The following is a 25,397-nucleotide window of genomic DNA, read 5'->3' on the forward strand; positions in this document are numbered from 1 at the left end:
ATGTCTTATTTCTAATGTTTCATGTCTCAGGTCTCATGTCTCATGTCTCAGGTCTCAAGTCTCAGGTCTCAGGTCTCAGGTCTCAGGTCTCAAATCTCAGGTCTCAGGTCTCAGATCCCAGGTCTCATATCCCAGGTCTCAGGCCTCATGTCTCATGATCTTAGTCTAAGAGATAAGATTTTCCCAACTTCAAAAAGATTCTAAGTGTTTTCCTTTGAAAAGGACTTAGAATATTTTCTCTCAAAAACCGTGTTAATTCGCGAAAACCGTGTAAAAAAAACCGTGTTAATTCCCGAAAACCGTGTAAAAAAAGCCGTGTAAAAAAAAACCGCGTAAAAAAAAACCGTGTAAAAAAAAACCTAGGTGTATTTATGTTTATAATCATTCTGAAGAGGAGTTTAACTGATTGCATTCCAATTCAATGGTTACGGAAATAACGTTATGAAATCGATATAATTAATTTCTGTTTAGCTTAGCTTAGCTGGATTGACTACTCACATCCACCTTGAACTATGGAACCCGAAATGCTTCATCATGAATTTCTACCAACAATAGTAAGGTTTATTTATTTAGTGATTCCATTATTGCTTCCACATTACTTTTAAAGCATTCCGAACTCCATTGTCGCAGGCGTGGCTCAGTAGAACGAATTCCACATCGCCAATGGTTGCTACTCCGTGATTGACCGAGGCCATCAGGTTTGTACAAAGGTCAAAAGAATGGTGCTTGGGATTAGCAGCTCATCCTCAATGAACAAAACAGATGCTCTCTCTTTGAACATCAATAACGGCGCCGGCCACGTCCTAGTAGTCAATGGATAGATTGGAAAAGGTAGAAAGGGATGAAAGATCAATTTTGTGCTTTAGGACCGAGGTCACCTCTGCATCCTAGCAAAATAATTTAAGGTTGGAGGTTTGGGAGAAAAGGATATAAGCAGGATACACTTTTGACTAGTGTAATGATGTGAAAAACCAAATCCTACACGTTGTACTACGCTTCTGTTCTTTCCTAACGGCTAATTTGAAAATGCGTAGTGTTTTTCTACTATTAACTTCCAATATTGAAAAAAAATGAAATCAGAGTAAAAAAATATCTGTTAGTTAAACAATGTTGACTGTACTTCTTTTATTTAACGCTTGACAATTTGAATTTAAACATCTTGTATAAAATATGTATCAGATAAATCCTTTTCAATTTTTCAAAACTGATAGGAATTCTAATGAACACTGCAACTTTCTGCAGATATTTAACTTTCTTAAATACTCTTTAACGTCGATTAATTGTGCCAGTTTCGCGAAAGGAATAAAGGTACATATAAAGTTTTACAATAATGTATGTAACTGCAATTAAGAAATGTAACGATACCTAAAGCCATTAATCGGAAACTACACTTTACGATTAACTTAAATCGTTTAACCCGGCGAAAATGAAAGTCAAAGTTTTTCATTTCCACTAAAATGCTAAAATTGTATCACTATGATCTGTGAATCCAGCTAACCTATAGCGTTTTCGTTTATTTTCCACTGGCACGGGCACACTTTTTCCTCACAAACAAACAAAATCTTCACCCTTAAGGACGCATATAATGTATGCATCGTCCCGGGCGGCGATTTTGTTTGTTTATGAACTGCAACACTATAAAATACTGAAAAAAAAGTACTTAGCTTCGTGCTATCAGCTTTTCTAATGGAGAGCGTTCCAGGAGGGAAATCCAATTCAGGGATCGGGAACTCAACAGGCAGGAATATCAAGGTCCCAAATTTCTCCAACATTTTCTTGATGAAAATTTTGTCCAGTTCCGTCAAGTTTCTTGTTGATGCAATGATTTTTGCACGGTATCACGATTTTTCTTCAAAAATTTTTGGGAGCCTCTGTCAAACACCAATCGATATAATTAATTTCTGTTTGCTGAAAAACTCATTGAGAAGAGTGAAACGATAGGGTACTCGTACTCACCGCTTATATTTTAAAAACAAAATTGCGATTTTACTATCCCATCATTATAAATACTCCTTCTCAAACCGAAAAATGTTCTATGAGAACTAAGGCCATGCGAACGAGAGGGAAGGGGTCAAGGGGTTTAAATCTCCCATGGAATTTTTTTCCAAATAATATTTTTAGTTCAAAAAATGATTTCATCGTAGTAACGGGAAACTAGGTACTTGATCCCCAAAAAAATTGAAAAAAATAAGTGTTAACTAACTTGGTTTTCTTTGAAAAGTCTAACTAAACAAGTCCAGAATTTGAAATCAACCATTTTAACTTCAAAATGCATTCATCAAATACTAATTTAACACGCCAACAAGCTGGTCACCATGTGACAATAAGTGTTTACTACTCACGATACTTTACAGAATTAGCAAAAAAAAACATCTAAAACCTAGTATCCATCTAAGGGAGGAAGACTTAAATTCGCTGTATCGTTTTTTTACTGTTCGGCAAAAAGCCAGCAATTGTTAAAAAGATTTGTAATCGTTCTAAATTTAAGTCTTCTGAGTTAATTCCTGCAAATTCAAAAGTAAACACCGAAATCTAATACACCTGCTAGATTATCCAATATCAGTCTGTCAAATGTAAACTTTGAACTATATAAAAATGTTGTTCGGTCCATGGGAACTACCCAAAATCTAAATCTGTTATTTAAGCTATTTTTAGAACAACCATTAATCAAACAATTTTTATTAATCAGCTTCAAAAACCAGAATTTGCCAGAGCAAAACAAAACCTAATTAAATCATGGTTTTATGCAAAACAAGTGCTTTTCAGCATGAAAAAAGTTTTATTGAAATTCACAAAATAAGAAAGTAAAATTTTTAACCTTCGCACTGGTCGGTAGATTGATGAGAGAAATTTGACGTTTGAAAGATTTTTTTTTCTTTTTTTATTCAGTCTTCCTTCCCCAGGTATCCATGCCTTTTTTTTCCTTGTTGGGTTCCTACCACTGCGAACAGATGTTAGATCTTTTGTGGTTTGTCCCCTGTTTAATGTGGCTAATCAAGATAGATCACTCTGATTGATTTCAACAGTGTCACTTTCTTGTTGTTTAGCATTTTCCCAATCTGGAAGAACAACACGAATGAAGTTGACAACCTTCTTGGAACTTATAGAATATATTTCGGAAGGATCAAATATACCTTTTCCGAGTAGTTTTGTTCTTTTTGATATAAGACAAGGGCAATCACACAGAAGATGCTCAGATGATTCCTTCTCAGCCCTGCAAAATCGGCATACCTCAGAATGACTCTAGCCTATTAGTTTTAAATGATAAAGACATTCACAGTGTCCTGTTATTAGTCCTGTAAATGTTTTTAGGTCTTTTTAAGATAATGCTAGAATCTTTTTCGATTTGTAAACATTAAAAACAATCAAACGCTTTGATTGTCTTGCTCCTAAAATGTTCTTCCAGTTTGTTTCAACCATTCGTTTTTCAATATTTTTGAATTCCATTTTAAGAAAGCAGCGAGAGACGCCGCAGAGGGGTCAGGACCTAAAGCGGTGTTGAGGAGCCCTGTTGTCCAGCTAGCATGTCAGCTTTTTCATTACCCTCAACTCCACAGTGTCCTGGTACCCAATTTAAAGTAACTGAATTATTTTGAGCAAGTTTTTCAAGTGCCTCAATACATTCCCAAACTAATTTTGATGAACATTTCATTGACTTTAAAGATTTAAGTGCTGCTTGACTATCTGAAAAAATTACTATATTTGCATACCTGTAGTTTCTTTCCAAACATACGTTTGAACATATGAGAATGGCGAAAATTCCATGCCTTTATTACCAATCACTTTGATTCAGCTATAACTTAATTTTGTATATCTTTTTCTTCTAAATGCTCAACTCCACATTCAAAAGAGTTTTAATAAATTATACAAGGCCACAAAATTCAAATTTTCCCGATTTTAAGAGCTAATTCTGATTAATTTGGGCGCTCTGAATCCAAATATAGAATTAGTTTTCACCTATCAGATTTTGTTTTTAAGAAACTTTTGAAAATAGGATGAACATCATTTAAGAAATTTCTGCATTTTGTCTTAAAAAACCGTAAAATATTACAATTTATTTTTGAAAATTTTGGTTTTAAATCAATGATCAACTTTCCCCAAGACAGCAAGTTATTTTGACTTCTACAAAAAAAGTTGAATACACCAAGGTTTTTTTTACATGTTTTTTACGCGGTTTTTTTACACGGCTTTTTTTACATGGTTTTCGGAAATTAACACGGTTTTTTACACGGTTTTGGAGTCCTTTTCAAAGGAAAACACTTAGAATATTTTTGAAGTTGGGAAAATCTTAGCTCTGAGACTAATAACATGATACATGAGACCTGAGACCTCAGACCTAAGACCTGAGACCTGAGATCTGAGACTTGAGACCTGAAACCTGAGACATGAGACTTGAGACCTGAAATCTGAGACACGAGGCATGAGACCTGACACCTGAGACCTGGGACCTGAGACAAGAGATATTAGACATTAGACCTGAGGCATGAGACAAGAACCATGAAACATAAGCCCCTAGACAGTGTTCCGAATATCAATCAAAACAAACACTCAGGATGCGTTTCCTGTTGGAATCATTCTGATTGTATAATGGGATAGCGCCTTTCGCAACTGCTTCGCCTGGCTGGTATGCAATCTCGATCAGCGCTCCTATCAGCTATGCAAACCGAGTCGCATCATTCAGAATAATCGGTTTAGCAAACATCGCATATCGGAGATGATTGAGATACAAACTGATCCATTCTGAATGTAGCTCACTCAGTATCTGCCTGAATTATATGAAATTCAAAATAATTTTTTGCAGGACGAGAAAATTCAAACAGTTGTGAGGAACACCATAAATTTTCAGTAATTTTAACGTGACGGACGACAGTTTAATAAAAGAACTTGTAAAAATTGAAAAACACGGCGAAAGTGAACATCTTTCCCTCACAAACACAACTACAATTTGATTTTAATCATACTGATGTTAAAAAACGTAATAACAACAAATAAATTTATTAATTTGCTGTATATCAAATCAAATAAAATACGCTAATGATCGGCTTCATGTATCACTCACTCACTGCCTGATTCATTCACTCCTGATCGAAGACCAACAAGATTCGCCATATGCATTGCGCATTGGTGAGATTCCAATTTGATGATGGTGCTGCACTGTTTTGACAGCAAGCATCGTGCGAGGTGATCTGTATTTTAGCGATGAATTGAACGATCGATGATCGGGTAGGTCGAGTAGCAATCAATAACGAAACCCGACCGCTGTACGTTCAGGTGCGAAGGGCAATCAGAAACATTCATTGAAAATGAGTGATATTCGGAACACTGCCCCTAGACATGAGACTTTAGACAAGAAACATAAGACACGAGCCATGAGACATGAGACTTTAGACAAGAGACATAAGACATGAGCCATGAGACATGAGGCTTGAGACATAAGAGATAAGCCATGAGACCGGAGGCATAAGACAAGAGCCATGAAACATGAGATCTGAGACTTGAGTCTTGAGACTTAAGACCTGAGACCAGAGACAAGCTACTAGTGTAAGTACCGCGAAAAATTAGTTTGGCTCCGATTTCAGCTTGCGACCCCTCTAGTGAAACGGTTTGACTTGTAGATGACGAAAAATAGTGTCACGAGTTCGCTAGTACAAGCTACTAGTGTGTTATTACCGGTGGAAAGAAGTTTGATGATTGAATGATGATTTTACTCAATTAATTGTCGGCTTTGTGGGTGCTGCAGTTTCGCTTGCGCGTTTTGATTTATTTTGTCAGTTATTAAAACAAAACACGTTACAAAATATTAAAAAAAAAAAAAAACATTATATACCATTAAACTCCCCGGATTCTGAAGATAACCCCCTGTCACCAGTATTACCTACAAGTCAATCCCTTTCACTTGACAGGTCGAAAGTTGAAATCGGAGCTTAACTAATTTCTCGCGGTACTAACACTAGTAGCTTGTCTCAGGTCTTAAGTCTCATGGCTTGTCTAATGCCTCAGGTCTCATGTCTTATGTCTCAGGTCTCAAGTTTCAGGTCTCAAGTCTCAGGTCTCAGGTCTCATATCTAAATACTAATGTTTCATGTCTCTTGTCTCAGGTCTCATGTCTTAGGTCTCAGGTGTCATGTCTTAAGTCTCAAATCTCAGGTCTCAGGTCTCATGTCCCATGTCTCAGGTCTTAGTTCTCGTGGTTTATGTCTTAGGTTTCTAGTCTCAGGTCTCAGGTCTAATGTCCCATGTCTTTGGTCTCATTCATCAGGTCTCAGGTCTCATGTCTGAGATCTCAGGTCCCTGGACTCAGGTCTCAGGTGTCATGTCTAAAGTTTAAAGTCTCAGGTCTGAGATCTCAGGTCTCAGGTCTATAGTCTACATTTTCAAGTCTCAGGTCTCATGTCTCAAGTCTCAGGTCTAAGGTCTCAGGTCTTCAATGTCACGTTACATGTCTTATCTATTGTTTCAAATTTCAGAGCTCCAGAATTTGAATGGTCTTTTTTACACGGTTTTCGGGAATTAGCACGGTTTTTTTTACACGATTTTTTTAACCCGGTTTTCGGGAATTACAGAGATGTTAAAATCGCGAGTCTACATACTCGCACTTTGCCCTTCTTTGCAGAACGATTTTATTTCGTTGAACTTAATCTGCAATGATGCTATCTAAAGTTCAACTCGGAAAGCATCAGGAAGTAAGCTTCGGGTAAACTCGGCAGGAGTAAACAGCAATCGGGGCCCGGGGGAAACATCAGCGAAGCAAACGAACAGTTCTGCGAATTAAAGAAAAAATCGTGTTCGTTCGGCAGCCGAACACATCAATCGGGCAACGCATGGGGGCGTGGCTTAAAGTGATAGATACAAGGGAACGGGAAACGAGAGCGAGAGAAGGGTGCGAGACACAGTTTGTGAATTTTTGATCGAAAATCTGACAAAAATGTGTTTCCTAGGGGGGTGGGGGAGTCGAAAATGACCGAAAATTGCGTTACGTAATATTTGAACGGCCCTTAACGATTTGAGCCAAAAAAAAAATCAGAAAAAATCAACAGTTCATGAGTTTTCAAATCGACAATGAAGAATTTCCAAGGCGATTGTGCAAACTTATTTTTATCATGTCTTTTTGCATCGTAAATAACTCAAACACACGTAAATTAAAAAAAAAAATAAAAAAAAGGCAAAATAGTCCTTTTTAAAACCAACACAACGCTGCTAAATTTTAGCATATCCGAGCTTTAGTAACGTAACTATCACCGAAATAAAGTGTCCGGATACTAAACGATCGTAGCTTTAGAATGTGGCCGGTGCCGTTATTGATAATTTTCAAAGGAAGTTGTGCATTAAGAATGTTCTGCTAATCGAAAGCACCATTCTATTCGCCGTTGCACAAAATTGGGGACCTCGATCAATCACGGAGTAGCAACCATTGGCGAAGTAGAATTTGTTCTGCCTAGTCACGCCAGCGATTATGGAATTGGAAACGCATAATTGAACAAAGTCTCATTAAAAATGATATCTCAAAATTTTTCAATTAAATTTGAAAAACTATCACCCGATATGAGATTTTGGTTGTAAAAAACAACATTTCAACCAGCAAATTAAGCTGTTCAGAAATACCATAGCCTTCTTTTTTGACAATAAATTTAGAAGTTGCCACGTTTATTTGATAAAATGAAACAAATTTGAGAAAATTCGAGAACTTTGCTAGATTTTAACCATTACGATTGAAGAAAACCCAGAACCAAACAGTGGTTCTACTACCCTTTGTTTTGAAAACGCAAAGCAAACACGAAAGATCTATTTTTGCTCACCCCCTGTCAACTTGCCGGTTTTTCTGTATGCTAATTTTCCTATGATAGGTAAATAGGAAGTACGAAAGTTCAATTAAAATTTTCTAACAATTTCCACAGTTATATAACCTCGTCGTCGGATCATTTTGCTTCCATATCGTTATCATTTCGAACCGGAGCAACACTCCACTGAATTCACTTTAGCATTCGTTAGACGATTCCCAATTGAGGTAGGTCTAAATAAACAAACTTCCGCCCTTTCCCACGCCCCCACATTCCACCCACGTCGTTCACAATCAGTAGTAGTCTCCCGCCAACAGAAGGGAGAGAGAATGGAATTCTTTCTTCCCATACAGTAGTACTAGGCTTGTTGTTATTTTCGTCGTTGGTTTGACGCCGCGAGGCGCCACTATTTAGAAGACGCGCCGCGTGCGTCCCAACCAAGTGCAATGCCAACGCCAACCGATCGATTTAGGAAGATCGGAACCGAGGGGGGATAGGGGAGCAGCAAGTCGGGTACGACGGATATAGACGGTGAAATGTTCTACGCTTGTCAATACGCGTGACGCGTCAGAAGATATCGGATTTAATTGCCCGTCTCAATCAAACGAGCAACTCATTGCGACCGGGTGTCAGCGAGTGATCAGGTGTAATCTGTTTGTGCACTTACGATTCGCAATGCGGCTAGTTGTGCTCGTTCATTAAACTTTTTCCTAACTACGTATTTCTATCTGAATGTGTGTATTTATTTATTTTTATTTGATTGTATCAATTTTTAAAAATTAAAAAAAAACTGTATCCAGCTCTGTTTAACATATCAATCATGTCAAACAACTAAAAATTCAACATTTGCAAAAAAAGCAAATTGCTAAAACAAGTAAAATCATAATGTCCAGAAAAAAAGTTTTATTCTGAGTATATTTAAATCTACGGCGGTTGGAATTTACCCTCCCTATCCGTTTACGGCAACAAATAAGAATTGAAGAAATTGAGCCCATTATACAGACCATTATTATGGAGGCTTTACTACTGGGGACGATGCCACCAGATAAAGCTGATAAAAATTCGCAAACATAAATAAAGCAACATCAATAGTGGTTGCATAATTTTGGATGACCCATTTTATTATTTCCCCCCCATAAAAACAATAATTTAAAGCGACTTACGTGCTGTGTTGCTTCGTTGACTTTGCTGGCCTCGATGTTTGAATAGTAGCGACGATCGTTTCATGCTCTCGATTCCGGAATCCTGCTCCCACGATGGTTCCGGAAATTCAACAGCACACCATGCCCTGAGGGTGCTTGACGCGCACAGTGGGATCCACCCAACAACACTGCGCTTTCTGCAACCTGTCGGCTTAAATGCCGCACCGTTTCCTTAAGAACGACAACAATCGCGCACTCACTCTCCTTTCCAGCTGCTGTTACTTTTAGGCTTGGTACAACCCCCTGTGGGTGCACTCCGGAGGCACAAAGCAGCATCCGCAATCCTCCACTGTCTTCGCTAGACAACCTTGGCTGTCTCCGTTCGCTCGAATAACTCCGACAATGTCGTGTCGGCTCACTCCGACAATCGTGATCGAAGTCCAAATTCTTCTTAAATCGTGGCTGAACCGCAATAATTCCCCGCTGTCGACTGGTCATCCACACCCAAAGGAATGCCGAGCCGAGATGGCCACACAGGCGCACTTCCGGAAAACTTCTCCGCTGACCGTCGAGAAGGCAGTGAAATTTCTCGTTTCTTGATAGCGCTCTCCTACCGCCGATGTGCAAAGAAGAAAGCAAAGAGCTGACACGTGTATCAAATTCGGAAGCGTTCCGAGGAACCAGTGGCTTCGACTAATTTTCACAATCGCGCGGCACCTTCGGCCAACGACACCGCGATGAAAAACTTGAGCGTCCCGGCAAAATAAATGAGCCTTCCGAAGAGGTAAGCCACCCGTATAAAAAAAAAAGGGTCGTTTGACCCCTTTCCTCTGGCTTTGCTGGTGCTTTGGCAAACTGGCCTCTGATTACCCGCTTTCTGGGTGTGTTTTCCGGCAGTGGGCGTATAATTGCCGGCTTCTTTAACACCGCCAGGAATCACGTGTCCACGAGTTTCCTCCAAGCCGTTTAATTCGGCCCCTTTTCTCCGCACTTTCGAGTGCTAGCAGCACCGGATTCTCGTCGCTCAGTGGTGGAGCGAAATCTGTTTTGCGGGAACAATGGTTGGGTTGATGAAAACGAATATTTTGCACGGGATCTCGCTTACCTTCAGCGTTTTGATGCACGCGAAAATTGCTGCGGCTTCCTCCACCACTTTGCACGACTTTTTTCCCGGAAGTGTTGTGCTTGACAGCCGAAGTGTAGCCAACATTCAAGCGCAAACTTTTCCCGGGTCACGAATATTTGCGGTGCGATTTCTTTATGTATTTGTTTGTTTATTTCACGCCAGGCAGGGGTGTGCTAAACGCATTCCAATCTTGGTTGCCCGCTTTAAATTGTTTATGGGGAAATGGGTAAATTATAAATTGTTTGCGACTTCGCTCCAATATCGTATCCGAAAATAATCAAAAATATTAAATGTAACACAACATTGCTGCTTTGGTAGAAATTTTCATGGATCATGACAGGGATCCATGAAAATTTCTTACCTCTCTATGAATTCGATGGAGTTAAACGACTTCTTTCCGATTCAATCTCGGAAGCAATACACCTTTTAGATAGGTGTCTACAGCTCAATAAACAAACTCAATACAAACGGTACTCAAAACCAACTAATCTTGGCAAATATCCAAATACAAATATAACTCTAAGCCATCAAATCATGGCAGATTGTGTCGGTAGGCACCAGCAGATCTGGCAAATTTTCCATCGAATTCTGCGAAAAATCAACAATATTACTTTCACTTCAGCAGCTTACAAATATCCTAGATCTAATAGCCATTGTAATGAAGAATGACTGAGATCTTACGAGTAGGACTTAACAAAACAAAACTAGGCGGTACTGGTATACTGGTTAAACGAAGCAACAGAAGTCTAGGGAGAAGAGGGATTTAGTCCTCTAAGTTACGAAGAGCCCAAGATAGAGGTTTTACCGCGCCTCCAGATCGCGTTCCTTTTGAATTGTCTTGGCAACCCCCTTTGACAACTGTGCATGATCCTTAACATACGATTTTAATACGATTTCGCATTTATAGAAGACAGTTTTACTGTCGGCACTTATTCTAAACGATGCTCTATTGTGTATTAATGGCTTTGACCGTAGTAGGTCTTTTGGCTTTTATAGGGGATGTTGGGAGATTGTTTTTTGTTTCAACGACCAATTTCTTGATCGGGAGTCGGGTGTTTGTTGGCAGAAGGTATAGTCTTGATCGGGTAAGTCTTAATCGGGTCGTCTTAATCGGGTGGTTTTGATCGGGTAGTCTTGATCGGGTGGACTTGATTGGGTGGTCTTAATCGGGTAGTCCTAATTGGGAGTTCATGATTGGTTGAAGGTTGTCTCTATCGGGTAGTCTTATCGGGTTGTCGTAATCGGGATTGTTTATAGATGTCACTATTCGGTTTCTCTTTCATCCAGGATGCTTGGTCGAATTATGGTCCTCCGGACTAGGAGAAAGTCAAAAGGAATCTTGCAACCTCTTTCAAGCAACACTGGGCGTTGTCCTGTTGATACTGTGCTCGTTAAGCAGTGTCGTGTTTGTGGGACAAAATCGGATGTTGATGCTGCTGCGAATGATCTCCTTCAGACGGCGCCTTCTTCCGGAGTCGTCGAGCATGGCAGATAGTTGTGGATTTGACGATGGACGTATTTTTACATCGGCGATGGTCTTGTTGGTTACCTTGAGTAGCGGACATAGCTGGACTTGTTACTGTACTCTCGAGGAGGTAGATGAGAGATATTGCTCGCTGCGTTTTCCAGATGCACGATTTTTCCCGATCGGCCTAACGGTATTTCCTGCGCTGTTGCGCTTGGTTGACAGGCGTTGGCTGTGGTCATAGCTGGAGGTCTTGTATTGATTTGGAGATTGATAGGGTTGGTGGATGATCTCCTAGTTGTAGTAGTAACGACTGGCGTGTTTTCACCTCGGGAGGCTCTTGTTGACTACCTTGGGTAGCGGTCATAGCTAGATTAGATAGGCGTGTAGGTTTCGATAGTTAGCGAGAGAAAGTCGATATGGTAGTAGCGGCCGTCATGATGTCTACTCCTCACAACTTCTTCGCATAACTGTATTCTATGGTGCTGAATCCTCTTCTTGATGTCCTGACAATCCTTTCAATTGCAGCGACGTGGTGTTTGGAGCTGCTGTACTTGACTTTCCGAACATTCCAATATCCCGAACCTGGATGGGTTCTCTGCGATGGTGTGTAGCGCCTGGCTACGGTGGCTCACCAGTGCTACTATCCCCAGCGCTGCTACGCTGCTTCAGATGACAGGATTGCATTCTGGACAATGAGTGGCGGCAATCCCACGCAAGGTTGCCAGCCCTCTCCAAATTCTGACGAACTTCCTGGCAGAGTTCTCAGAGTCCATTCAGCCGACGCTGGTCCCGCGCAAGGCCGTTGTCTCCTTCATAAACGCCTACTTCGTGGTGTTCGTCGGTGTCCTAGCGACGAATTAGCACCAGCTGTGCTTCATTGAGTTGTTCGAATGGAAGAGTTCTGCATAATTTACTCCGAGTTGTTGGGGGCGAGGTTTCAAAGATGATGTTGGTCCTTCAGCCTTCTCCATTTCGTATTTTGTACTCCAAGTGAGCTTGTGGTCAGCGTTGTGGCTTACATAGCTTGAATGTTTAATCAGGTTTGATGTCCTTCACATGGTAGCGCCCACGCTTTCCTGTGACGACATCCTCTAACATGTACAAATTCGCTCCCAGTTTCTCCTTCACGATGGCAGCGATGAACTTCGGATCCAGCTTCTTGTTTATATGGTCCGCCTTCGACGATAGTACAAACGAACGACGCCATACTAGCTCGCCTGGTTGGAACGAGACAATCCGCTTTCGTAGATCGTAGCGTTCCTTCGTTTTCTCGTGGTTCTTCTTGATTCGCTGCTGGATGAACTTGTGAATCCTGTTGATCGTGGACAACCGCATCTCCTGCGCGACCTTTGGATCATCTGACACGTTTAAGTCTTGCTGAGTGTATAGATCCGTATGCAGCAAAAGTTCCCGGCCGAAGTTGGCGAAGTGTGGGCTGACCCCAGTGGATTCGTGCTTCGCACTGTTGATAGCGGCGGTGATGGCTGCCAGATTCTTGTCCCATTCGCGGTGATCTTCCTCCAGCAAGGAACGAATACATGTAATGAGAACTCTGTTTACCCGCTCGGCGTTGTTGACCTGCGGTGCGTAGAATGCTGTCTTCATGTGGATGATGTTGTGACGGCTAAGCAGCGCTCGAAAGACTTGTGACTCGAACTGCTTCCCGTTATCCGACAGTACTATCCTCGGCCTAGAGAATTTCAGGAAGACCTTTTCCTCGAGAAATTCGACCATCTTGGTTGAATCGGCTGCCCGCATCGGGTGGGCAATGACGTATTTGGTTATCCAGTCGACGATGACCAGAAGAACTGTGTTGCCCTTCTTGGATCTTGTCAGCGGTCCGACGAAGTCGATGGATATTAACTCCCACGGCAGCTTTGCTGGCTTAAGTTTCCCCATCTGCGGCATCATTTGCTTGTTGGGAGCTTTGCTGGCTTTGCACGTAGCGCAAGCCTTCACGTAACGAGCGACGGTGTCCTGCATTTTCGGCCAATAATAGTGTTGTTGAAGTTTGTGCCATGTTTTGTAGAAACCTAAGTGCGCGGCTGATGGCGAATCGTGAAAACGACGAATCAATTCTGCTCGCTCTTCCTCTGGAACGATCTTCTTCCAACGATGACTGATGACACCCATTTCGTCTTTGACTTGGCAATTCTTGTAGAGTTCTTCGTTTGCTATTCGGAAGTCTGGATACTTTCCGCCTTGATTCTGCACCTGCGTGATGAGGTTTTTGTACCATGGATCGTGTACTTGCGTGATTGAGAAGACCAATGAATAAACTATCCTGGACAGTGCGTCTGGAACGATGTTACAGATGCCTTTCCTGTATCGTATCTCAAAATCGAACGCGTTGAGCCTCAACAACCACCTGCTCATGAGGGCCGTAGGATTCTTCAAGGTCTTCAGGTAACTGAGGGCGGAATGGTCACAGTAGACCACAAAGCGTACTCCTTCGACGTAGCCACGGAACTTCTCAATTGCTCGTATCACGGCCAGGCATTCCTTCTCCGTTACGGTGTATTTCCTTTCCGATGAAGAGAGTTTTTGTGAAAAATAGCAGATTGGATGTTCGTCTCCGTCGATTGTCTGCGTCAACACGGCTCCAATTGCCATATCGCTGGCATCGCAAGAGATAGAAAATGTCTTCGTATAGTCCGGCATGGCTAAGACCGGAGCTGTTACTAGGGCTGACTTGAGTTTCAGAAAAGATTCCTCGGCTGCTGCTGTCCAACGAAACTTCGTTTTGGTTTTCGTAAGCTCGGTGATGGGAGCGGCAATACGGGAGAAATCGGAGATGAAACGACGGTACCACCCACACATTCCCAGAAACCGTTGGACTTCCTTTCTGGTTGTAGGTACGGGGAATTTGACAATACACTCTACTTTCTCGTCGTCCACCTTCCAGCCTCCTTCGCTGAGAATATAACCGAGATACTTTATCTGCTGGCGACAAAACTTGGACTTCTCGGCCGAAATAGTAAGCTTAGCTCTGTGTAGTCTGGCTGCGACTTCCTTAAGAGCTGAGATGTGTTCCTCAAACGATTTCGAACATATGATGATGTCGTCTAAATAATGGAAGACGTACGGCTCCATGTCCGCGAACAAGTGAGTCATAATCCTCGCAAGACCTTGGCTGGCTGTGCAGAGCCCAAAAGGGACCACCTTAAATTGAAAGTGCCCTCGGGAAGGTACAGTAAATGCCGTCAGTGGCCTCGATTCCTTGTGAAGCGGCATTTGCCAAAAAGCATCTTTGAGATCTATCGACGATATGAATGAACAACCTCCTAGATTGTTGATAATCGAAGAAATTTGCGGGATTGGGTAGCCCTCGTTAACCATAATGGAGTTGAGATGCCTTGCATCCAAGCAGACGCGGTAATTCCCGTTCTTTTTCTTGACTGCCACGAGCGGGTTGTTCCACGGCGAAAAAACTGCCTCCTCGATAACATCCAACGAGATCATCCTGTCTACTTCGCGGTTGACCTCCTCCAGGACATACTGGGACATTGGGTAATATCGCTGCTTCCGTGGCGTGGCGTTGCCCACATCTATACGGTGTTCATAAAGCTCCGTTCTTCCCAATTTCCCCTCCTCGGCTTTCGGGAATAGCTTGATTGTCTCATTCAGTATCTGGCGTTGTTCTACCGATAGTTGCTTCATCGGCTCTGCTTCAAACTCTTGCACATCCGTTATCATTGAGCAGCATACCGCTTTGACTCCGAACGTTTGCCAGAAGTTCATGCCCATGATGGCGCAGTCTGGCAGACTCGGCACCAGAAGGACTGGTAATATTTCATTTCGATTGTTATATGATATCGGTAGACGTGTGAAGTGATTTATTTTATGTGGCGTCCCATCCGCTGTCTTGATCCCACCGTTTAGTGCTTCCTTTCGTAACCCTAGCTCTTCCACAATTTGTGCTTTACTACCACCTAGCAACGAACAGTTCGCTCCACTGTCCAATAAGGCTGTGATTTTCTTTCCTAGGACGTCCAGAACGGCGTGTGGACGGTTGTCATGTCCGGGATTGATGATTATAGAGTTGATGTTTTTTAAATCGGGAGGTATTGAAGGATGATCGATGTGTTGCGAAGAATCTGGCCCTTCGTCTACCACTTCCTCGCTGCGGCGTTTTCCGCTTCGCTGTTACAAACGAGACAGCTGCGTAACGTATAACCTTTTCGACCGCATCTGTAGCAAAAGAGAATTGCCTGTGCCTTCGTGCAATCCGGAAACCTATGCCCCTCCTCATCGCAGTTCCAGCATAGCGCTGGACGGTACGCTGTATGCTGAACAGGATCTATATCGTACATGTTGCTGCCTGCTTGCTGAAGCTGCTGGTTCTGGAGCTGTGGTTGATTGTGCTGTTGGAAATGCCGTTGAGGCTGCTGCTGTTGAGGCTGCTGCTGTTGAAGCTGCTGCTGCCGCGGCGCCCATTTAGCTTGTTGTTGCAACGGATGTTGTATTCGATAGTTCTCCGCTTGACTGCCTTGCCGATTCGAAAAATTGTTCTGACCTGTCGAAGTTGTAGGCGGTTGCAAACGCTGTTCCTGACGCTGTGGAGAGTTTTGCTGCTGTAGCCCTGTGTTGAAACGATTCGGTCTGCGCTCCAGTTGAAGCTTCATGGCACAAACTTGCTCGTACAACTGTTCGTATTTCTCCTGCCAATCGACGAAATCTTGTGAAGTCGTGTGCTCCTCTGCTTGGTGATAGGACGTAGTCGGCTGCTCCATTACCACTCGTTCTTGATTATCGGCTTCCACTGCGTGAACCCTGTTGAAACGCTGCTGTTGATGCTGCGTCGCTTGCGCACGACCTGGCGCGGGTGTAGCGAAGTTTGGTTCTAATAGAGCTGTATGGGGTATTGGAATCCTGCGCTGTCTGCTTAACAATAGCCTGGTTTCATCGAAGTTGCTGCATACATCCAATAACTCCACCAGTGTTCTCGGTTGCCGTGCTGTAACAATGGTAGCGTACTCCATGTTCATGTTCTTCTTAACCATGAACATCATTTCCTCTTCGGTAAGCGGTGGCTCGATAAACCGAAATAGTGTTGAGATGTCTCGGTAGAATTTGCCAAAAGGTTCATCGGGACCTTGATATCGGAAACTAGCTTCTTGACGCAGTATTTGTGCATATCCACTCGGCAAGAACTCACGACGAATCTCTCGCTTGAATGCTGACCACGAAAGAAGAAGACCTTGGGCTAAAGCTCTGGAGTACCAATCAAGTGCATCTTCCAACAGGAGGTGTTTTACTGAAGCAAGAATAGTTCGATCGCTAAGCCCTTCGGATCTGGCAAACGTCTCGACCCTGTCGAGGAAGATGTTGAGTGACGTCGTGTCCTTTTCACCCCGGAACTTGAACGGCCAGTTGTGAATCGCCTTCACCATTCGCTGCTCCTCATAACCGAAGCTTCTGCTGGAGTGTGGAGAACTGCCACCCAAATTTCGCTGCCTCCTCTGCCGATGTTGAAGATCCACACGCAGCTCGTCGATAACGTCTACGGATCTCAAACCCACTTCCGCTTCAATGTTGAAGTTTGTTGGACTCCGGACGTCCTCCTGCGCTTGCTGCCTTCCAGCTAACCCTTCGACCTGCTCTCGTGCTGGATTTTGTTGACCTGTGGCACCTCTACGCCGATTTGGAACCGCTTGACCCCAGCTAGGATTGTCGTCTTCATCTCTGCCTTCCGCTATTTCACTGCTAGGCTCACTCAATCTGCCACTTAAGTTTCCCGAATCACTGCGCACTACTTTATTGACAGCGCTGTTGATCTCAGAAATCAACATCTCGACCAAATCGCTTAAAATCTTTCGCGCTTCCTTTACCGAAGAGACCGGAGGTATTATTGACAAACGTTGCCGGTAATGTAACAATCTCGACCGAGCGCAAGCCATTTGCTCCGAGTTGCCATTCTGTATAGCCAAATCTACGAAGTTTTTTAGTTCTTGAATTGCCATCTGACAGGCTTCGACATTTGATTCCGGAGACATCGCGTATTCAGAGCTAACGTAATTAGTTTCTCTTAATATGTCCTCTTGGACTAGTGCCTTTAATTTAACAACCTTCGCCCTTCTGGTGCTAGGTGCTAGGTTTGTTACATGGCGCAAGGCCAGTTCGTATGCAATTTCCTCATCATTGAGGTGAAATAATTCTATTTTAGAATTCATTTTGAATGGATCAATAACTAACCAGTAATTAAGTGTTACAACTATGGTCTAACGAAGAATGATACGATATTTTGAAAAAGAGCGGTAATAATATTCAACTAATAATGATGATTACTGATTAATAATAACAATCATCATAATCATAATAACTATAAGCATTTACACAAATAATAACGACATTTGTGACTAGCTCATTTAGAATTTATCGAACAAGCACAACTAATTAGGTTCGATTTAGTTGGGCGCCATTTATTATGGAGGCTTTACTACTGGGGACGATGCCACCAGATAAAGCTGATAAAAATTCGCAAACATAAATAAAGCAACATCAATAGTGGTTGCATAATTTTGGATGACCCATTTTATTATTTCCCCCCCATAAAAACAATAATTTAAAGCGACTTACGTGCTGTGTTGCTTCGTTGACTTTGCTGGCCTCGATTTTTGAATAGTAGCGACGATCGTTTCATGCTCTCAATTCCGGAATCCTGCTCCCACGATGGTTCCGGAAATTCAACAGCACACCATGCCCTGAGGGTGCTTGACGCGCACAGTGGGATCCACCCAACAACACTGCGCTTTCTGCAACCTGTCGGCTTAAATGCCGCACCGTTTCCTTAAGAACGACAACAATCGCGCACTCACTCTCCTTTCCAGCTGCTGCTAGTTTTTAACGTAGCACAACCCCCTGTGGGTGCACTCCGGAGGCACAAAGCAGCATCCGCAATTCTCCACTGTCTTCGCTAGAGAATCTTCGCTGTCTCCGTTCACTCGAACAACTCCGACAATGTCGTGTCGGCTCACTCCGACAATCGTGATCGAAGTCCAAATTCTTATTAAATCGTGGCTGAACCGCAATAATTCCCCGCTGTCGACTGGTCATCAACACCCAAAGGAATGCCGAGCCGAGATGGCCACACAGGCGCACTTCCGGAAAACTTTTCCGCTGACCGTCGAGAAGGCAGTGAAATTTCTCGTTTCTTGATAGCGCTCTCCTACCGCCGATGTGCAAAGAAGAAAGCAAAGAGCTGACACGTGTATCAAATTCGGAAGCGTTCCGAGGAACCAGTGGCTTCGACTAATTTTTACAATCGCGCGGCACCTTCGGCCAACGACACCGCGATGAAAAATTTGAGCGTCCCGGCAAAATAAATGAGCCTTCCGAAGAGGTAAGCCACCCGTATAAAAAAAAGGGGTCCTGAAGAGGATGAAATTTTCCAATCAGGAAGTTGTCTTATTAGAATCCTAATTTGCTACTCACGTTTGACCCCTTTCCTCTGGCTTTGCTGGTGCTTTGGCAAACTGGCCTCTGATTACCCGCTTTCTGGGTGTGTTTTCCGGCAGTGGGCGTATAATTGCCGGCTTCTTTAACACCGCCAGGAATCACGTGTCCACGAGCTTCCTCCAAGCCGTTTAATTCGGCCCCTTTTTTCCGCACTTTCGAGTGCTAGCCGCACCGGATTCTCGTTGCTCAGTGGTGGAGCGAAATCTGTTTTGCGGGAACAATGGTTGGGTTGATGAAAACGAATATTTTGCACGGGATCTCGCTTACCTTCAGCGTTTTGATGCACGCGAAAATTGCTGCGGCTTCCTCCACCACTTTGCACGACTTTTTCCCCGGAAGTGTTGTGATTGACAGCCGAAGTGTAGCCAACATTCAAGCGCAAACTTTTCCGGGTCACGAATATTTGCGCTGCGATTTCTTTATGTATTTGTTTGTTTATTTCACGCCAGGCAGGGGTGTGCTAAACGCATTCCAATCTTGGTTGCACGCTTTAAATTGTTTATGGGGAAATGGGTAAATTATAAATTGTTTGCGACTTCGCTCAAATATCGTATCCGAAAATAATCAAAAATATTAAATGTAACACCATCACAGTGGTTTATCCGATGAGCTTTGGTTTAATTCTTCATAATTTCAACGAGGAAAGTCTAGAATTTACCGATTGACAACTCTCCAAATAAAACCAAAACCTTTTTTTTAATCCTGGACTTTCACCTTATATGGCGACCGTGAAAAATTACTGATTGTCGATAGTGCTGGCAAACTGGCCGATATTTGTTTTCTTAACTGATCTTAAGTTAATGTCCCTCCCAATAGAAACCATTTTTGTAGAGCACAAGGACCGCGTATGCGATTACGCAATTCGATCTTTGATTTAGGACGCCTTTAACTGGTGTACATTTAAAGTAAAATGAGGTAAATTATGACAGTTTATTACAATACACAGTGGCCAAATTCAGACCCATGATTATAGACACTGTTATTTTTTTTTTGTGTGAAAATCATGTTCAAAGTATTGTCCACCGTATATCAAACTTGCAGACGTGGCAGGTAGTTTTGTTTAAATTTTTTCAAGCATCCTAATGTAAATGCATTTATTATTTGTTGGTTCTTAAAGGAGAAAGAAATTATCTGTATGTTGCATGATACAACTTCCCTACTTTTTGTGCTTATTCATCGTTCTTTACGACACCTATTTCCAACTTCTTTTTCCGAACATTTTACTAAAAATTTCATCTCTAAATATTCTGGTGAAATTTATTGACAATAAAAGAAAGCCTTGGAATACACAATAATGAATTTGAAAAAGCGCTTATTCTTATAAAACCGCCCATAAAATTGTTTCCATCAGTTCTGGGTTTTGGAACCAAAGATTGAATGTTGAAATGAATTGAAAGTCCTTTAAAAATGTGTAAGTATTTCCCACTCAACTGTGAAATATTACTATTGTTTTCACATTGAAGGTTGAAAATATGGAATAGTTTTTCTTGTAGTTAGCAGTATTCGACAAATTTTCTGAATAAAAAATAAACTTTTCAATTGAAAAGAAAATAAAAACACATAACACAAAATCAGAAAAACAGATGCATTCATAAAAATTTCCATTGAGTTTACTAATATAAAATAAAGACACTCGCTTCCAACTTTGACCAGCGGCCATTTCTGTCTGGCAGATATTTTTTCATGAAATTTTCACAAAATCTTGAAATTTGGCCAAAAGATGTAAAAATGTAGGATCTAGTAGCAATTCACTATATTTTAAGCGGTAAATATTGAAATTGTGAAAGAAATATCCAATAAAATAGTGATTACGATATCTTCCATACAAACATCCGTCCAAAAAGAATGAAATCGTCTGTTGGACAATAATGAACCTCATTTTCAAATCGGTCCCATTTTTGATCGCGTCAATCGATTTTGATGAAACTCGGCCATTTACTGGGCAAGGTTGCCGAAATCACAGAAAAATCTGTAATTTTACAAAATTTTGAGCAAATTTTTATCACAGAATCTCTGTCACAGAACACAGAATTTTGAAAAATTCAAGGATTTCACAAATTTTTTTTTAATTTTGAAAGGATTTTCAAAATTGTAATATTTCTGGCCAATATAAAATTTGGAATTTTATACTGTAATACAGGAAAGAATGATAAGATTGGTAATTTTGATTGATTTTACTCAACATGTAAAAAAAACCCAATATATTATGAATTTTCAATGAAATTAAAGGAAATAGCATCACAGAAAACCATCACAGAATTTTTGAACATTGTCAAAAATATAGCGAATTTTGTGAAGCATTCTCAAACTTCTCTTTTTCACTAGAATAGCTGTATCTTTTCTTAAAGTCGTATTACAGCCTTCAAATTTTATATAGTGTTAATTGGATGGTTGAACTAGATTTTGTGAAAATTTCATGAAAAAATATCTACCCAGACAGAAATGGCAGCTAGTGAAATTTGGAAGCGAGTGCGCTGCTTCACGCGATTTCGTTCTTTTTTTTTTAACGCAACTGTATTTAGGGGAGAGTGGGGTATCGTTGGCCACTTTTTTTATTTGCTCTATATCTTGTTCATTATATAAGATAAAGTGAAAAAGATGAATGTTGTAGTTTTCTACTTTTCTAATGTATCATGTGTCAATAATACAGTGAGCGAAACAAGAATAGTACCACTTTATGTTTTGCTTGTCAAAATACGAATGATTGAAAATCGTTAAAAAAAATTCTGCAATTTGTTCGAAATTGTTCGGATGAATCAAGCATAAGTTTACTTTTTATGGATAAAGCGCTTGGCGTGGAGGTGGAGGACCAAAAATATGAAAAAAGGTGTGAAATAAGAATAGTACCACTTATGTTTTTCTACCAAAATCAAGATTAAATTACTTAGAATTTACTGTGTAAAAGTGATAATGCTTCCACGAACTATTTGAATCTATATGTAACTGCATTTTTAGGCGTCTTCTTGTATTCAAGGGGTTTTTAAGCGATATTCTTCCAGCACTAAGAAATTTGGCATTTGAGCTGTCCCATATGCATTTTCATTAGTTTTTCAGATTATCTCAAAAATCGTTCTAATACAGTTAGTTCTTCAATGTAGACTTAAAACTTTCATAACTTTGTTCTCCACAAATATGAAATAAAAATACCAAGTCATGTCTATTCCATATGAAATATACCCCCAAAGCTGTCCCATATGTCTATTTTTACAGAATGCTTTAAAATTGCTCTTCTAATTCACGTAAATTTTACAAATATTCATACAACGTATGCGACAAAATAAACATTCATTGAAATTAAGAAACTTAGATAAACTTAGATAAACAGTACATTAAAGTTAAAAATAATTTCCATAATTTTAACATGCTAAGTTTAGCCTAATGGGTAAATTTCACCAAATTGTTTTTTATAATTTCGCATGAGGCTTATTGAATTGTTCGTTGTAAAACATGAAAAATAGTCAGCTACAAACCCATATTTTTTAGGTTTTTGTCATGCTGTTACTTGCTGCTTGGACTTTCATAAAATCTATGAACAAAAATACGCGTACCTGGTAGCACACGCTTAAGTCATATTGAATTGATTTTTCTCATCAAATATTTGCAGCCAAGATACTTTGATGTTTCTGATTCAGCATTAATTTATTTTGAAGGTGTTTATAGTCTTTCTAAAAAGATAATCGACCGAAAAACTTTCCAAAATATGATGGTACAGGTTGTTTTATTCATGGAACGTTGTTATTCATTTTATTTTAGATCCACTCGATTCTTACGATAAACTTTCATTATCTTTGACTATCTAAATCTTAACATGTCAAAAACATCATTTCAAACTTATTTTTATCAGTAAACAACCAGAAAAGTGAATAATACAGCGCAGATAGAGAGAACCAAATGATCAACTGTCAAAAGAAAAGCCAATCATGGGACAGCTTTGCGGGTATATTTAATCCGCATGCGGAAGAATATACTCGCAAGGCTGTCCCACTATTATTTTCTCCTCCGCATCAACAACTTCCAAATCCAAAACACATTGGACGAAATTCTACAACAATTATCTTAATATCTGTGAAGAAAGAAGTAGAAAAGGTAAAGTTTCAACCGAGAAATCCACGAAAGTTTATAAAAACCTTTAGAGCCGTTTTTCTCGGTTCGTTGTTTTTGCATATGGGACAGACTTGCCGGCAGCGGCAGTATAGCTCAAATATCAGATTCCTTAGTTCTAGAACAGCAACTTTTAAAACCCTCTTTTAAAACCTTTGAACCCTTTGGAATTCTAGAAAATTCCTTAAAATGCAGTCATCTATTCAAATAAATCGTAGAAGCATTGTTAATTCCCTTTTACACAGTAAATATCTAGAAGTAATCTTGTTTTTGTTAAAAAACACAAGTGGTACTATTCTTATTTCGCACCCATTTTTCATATTTTTGGTCCTTAACGCCAAATGCAACGTCCAAAAAAAGTAAATTTATGCTTGATTTATCCGTTAAACAAAACAAATTGTAGAAGAAAATTCTGGTGATTTTCAATCATTCATATTTTAACTAGCAAAACAGATAGTGGTACTATTCTTATTTTGCTCACTGTATAGACATAATGGAGTCCAGGTTTTGAATGCTATCTCGGATCTTCCGGTAGAAAACAAAAATCTTTCTTTGAAAAAAGTCATTCAGCTTTTGCTTTGCTTCACTGTATCACATTTAACAATGAACCGATTTTCTAAACTAATGTTTTTTATTCGTTAATTTTATTATTATTTTCAAAGAACATATTTCGTCTCTCGAAAATCTCAGTTCTTCAGTATATTGAAATTATGATAATGATGTTTGAACTGTGCGCTTCGGGTCATATTAACCCGAACGGCTTCGGAAGGTTAATTTAGGAAGAATTTTACTAGTAAGGGTGCATGAGGTAAATTATGACAGTTTTCATACTATTTTCGTAATATTTTAGTGAATTTCAACTGTTTTACCCTTTCCTTCCCATGGTAGCACAAATGATCCACAACTTCGCATAGCTCGCATTTGAACTGGGTGCACAATTTTTTCATCGAATGTTTAGATATGAATGAAGAATCATTGCACAAAATTTGAAGAAAATCGATTCACTAGTTTTTGCTCGGCAGATCAAAAGCTGCACAAAATTTCATAATTATCCTCAAATAAAAATAATGACGTGCAGAAAATTGCTTGTGTAAGAAAAATCAAATGATGGTTTGCTTAGAATTCCACTTAAACATATAAATTTTCAAATAAGTAAAGTGGATCACAGGTGATACACTGGGAACAAAACGTACTTTTCATCTTGCTCATGAAAATCATTCCGTCAAAAGTTTTTTCTCTTCAGAATAGGTATTTCATCTACTGAAATGACCACATTTCTCAAAATATTTGTAAAAGCTCGTGATTTTTTTTCGGCATGTTTTGATTCTCTGGCGAAAAGTGTCATGGCAGACATTGTTCAAGGCAAAACTGAAAATTTCAAAAATTTCAATAGTTTGACTTTTGAGGGCTGGATACACCCAAGAAATATTTCACAAAATAGGATCGTTTCAGTTTGTGATCAATGAGGTGATAAAATTCCATGTGTTTTTGTCATTATTTCTTATTATTCATTTGCACCCTCTGTGTTGTTATCTTCCCAATGGAGCATATATGGTCCACCTTAAAACCCAAATTTATCAACTAGATCATGAAAGTAAACTAAAATAATGCATCTTTTGTTCTAGAACTTTAGTTGTTAATCAATATTTCTATTTTTAGAACGTGAAAAACCTCGTGGGAAGGAAAGGGTTAACCCTATGGTTTTCGTTTGATTTTGATGATTTTTTCCCTTCTAGAATTCCAATAAAGCTTATATTATTTATTACAGTACACAGAGGCAAAATTTGGACCAACAATCCCGAAAAATCGGAGCCGCAGGATTTTCGCCGCTGGCGTTCGCATCTTATGCCAATGTCGTTGAAATATTGATAACTCATGATTGGAGTAAGCGCTGAATTTTGGGTGTACTATTCTTGTTTCGTTTACTGGGAGGACTGGCAGCACTGCCAGGTTTGGGTTGTCTAGAGTTTTGCTGTGGAGTTTTTAAAATATATTTTCCGAAATAGTGGGTGAGAAATAGTTGAAACGGGTTTTAGTGCATCGTTTTGGTTAGTTCTATAATGTGGAAGTGATTGAGTGCCGTCTTTAGATGTCAGTATGGCTGCGCATCGAGTTTACGTTCAGGAGCAGCAACGAAGAGGGCTCAGCCTACGCCCTCCGGACCAACACAGGAATGCCCATCTAGAGGGTTTGTTGCTGGCAGGGATTCCATCAGAGTGGCGGAGACATTCATTCGCACATCATTCAAGATAAGTCCTTTTTTTCTATTTTTATCAATTTCATAAATTTAATTAAATTCTATTAATTTGATTTCGTTTAATTTC

At 40.4% G+C, this 25,397-nt stretch overlaps 1 protein-coding gene and 1 long non-coding RNA gene across 4 annotated transcripts in view; both read right to left on the reverse strand.

Annotated features, from left to right (window-relative positions):
• LOC129749711 (uncharacterized) overlaps positions 1-19,400 on the reverse strand; it is a 39,250-nt gene extending 19,850 nt beyond the window's left edge. For both annotated transcript variants that reach the window (XR_008738138.1, XR_008738139.1), the window contains exons 1-2: positions 19,240-19,400; positions 18,949-19,176 (exon numbers count right to left, since the gene is read on the reverse strand). This is a non-coding gene — a long non-coding RNA (uncharacterized LOC129749711). The remainder of the gene's footprint in view (positions 1-18,948; positions 19,177-19,239) is intronic.
• The window catches only part of LOC129749707 (6-phosphofructo-2-kinase/fructose-2,6-bisphosphatase), a 140,940-nt gene that overhangs the window by 111,098 nt on the left and 4,445 nt on the right, over positions 1-25,397 (reverse strand). The gene's annotated exons all lie outside the window — the stretch shown is intronic.

Source organism: Uranotaenia lowii, chromosome 2 (genome assembly GCF_029784155.1).
Source record: "Uranotaenia lowii strain MFRU-FL chromosome 2, ASM2978415v1, whole genome shotgun sequence".
Classification (NCBI taxonomy): Eukaryota; Metazoa; Arthropoda; class Insecta; order Diptera; family Culicidae; genus Uranotaenia; species Uranotaenia lowii.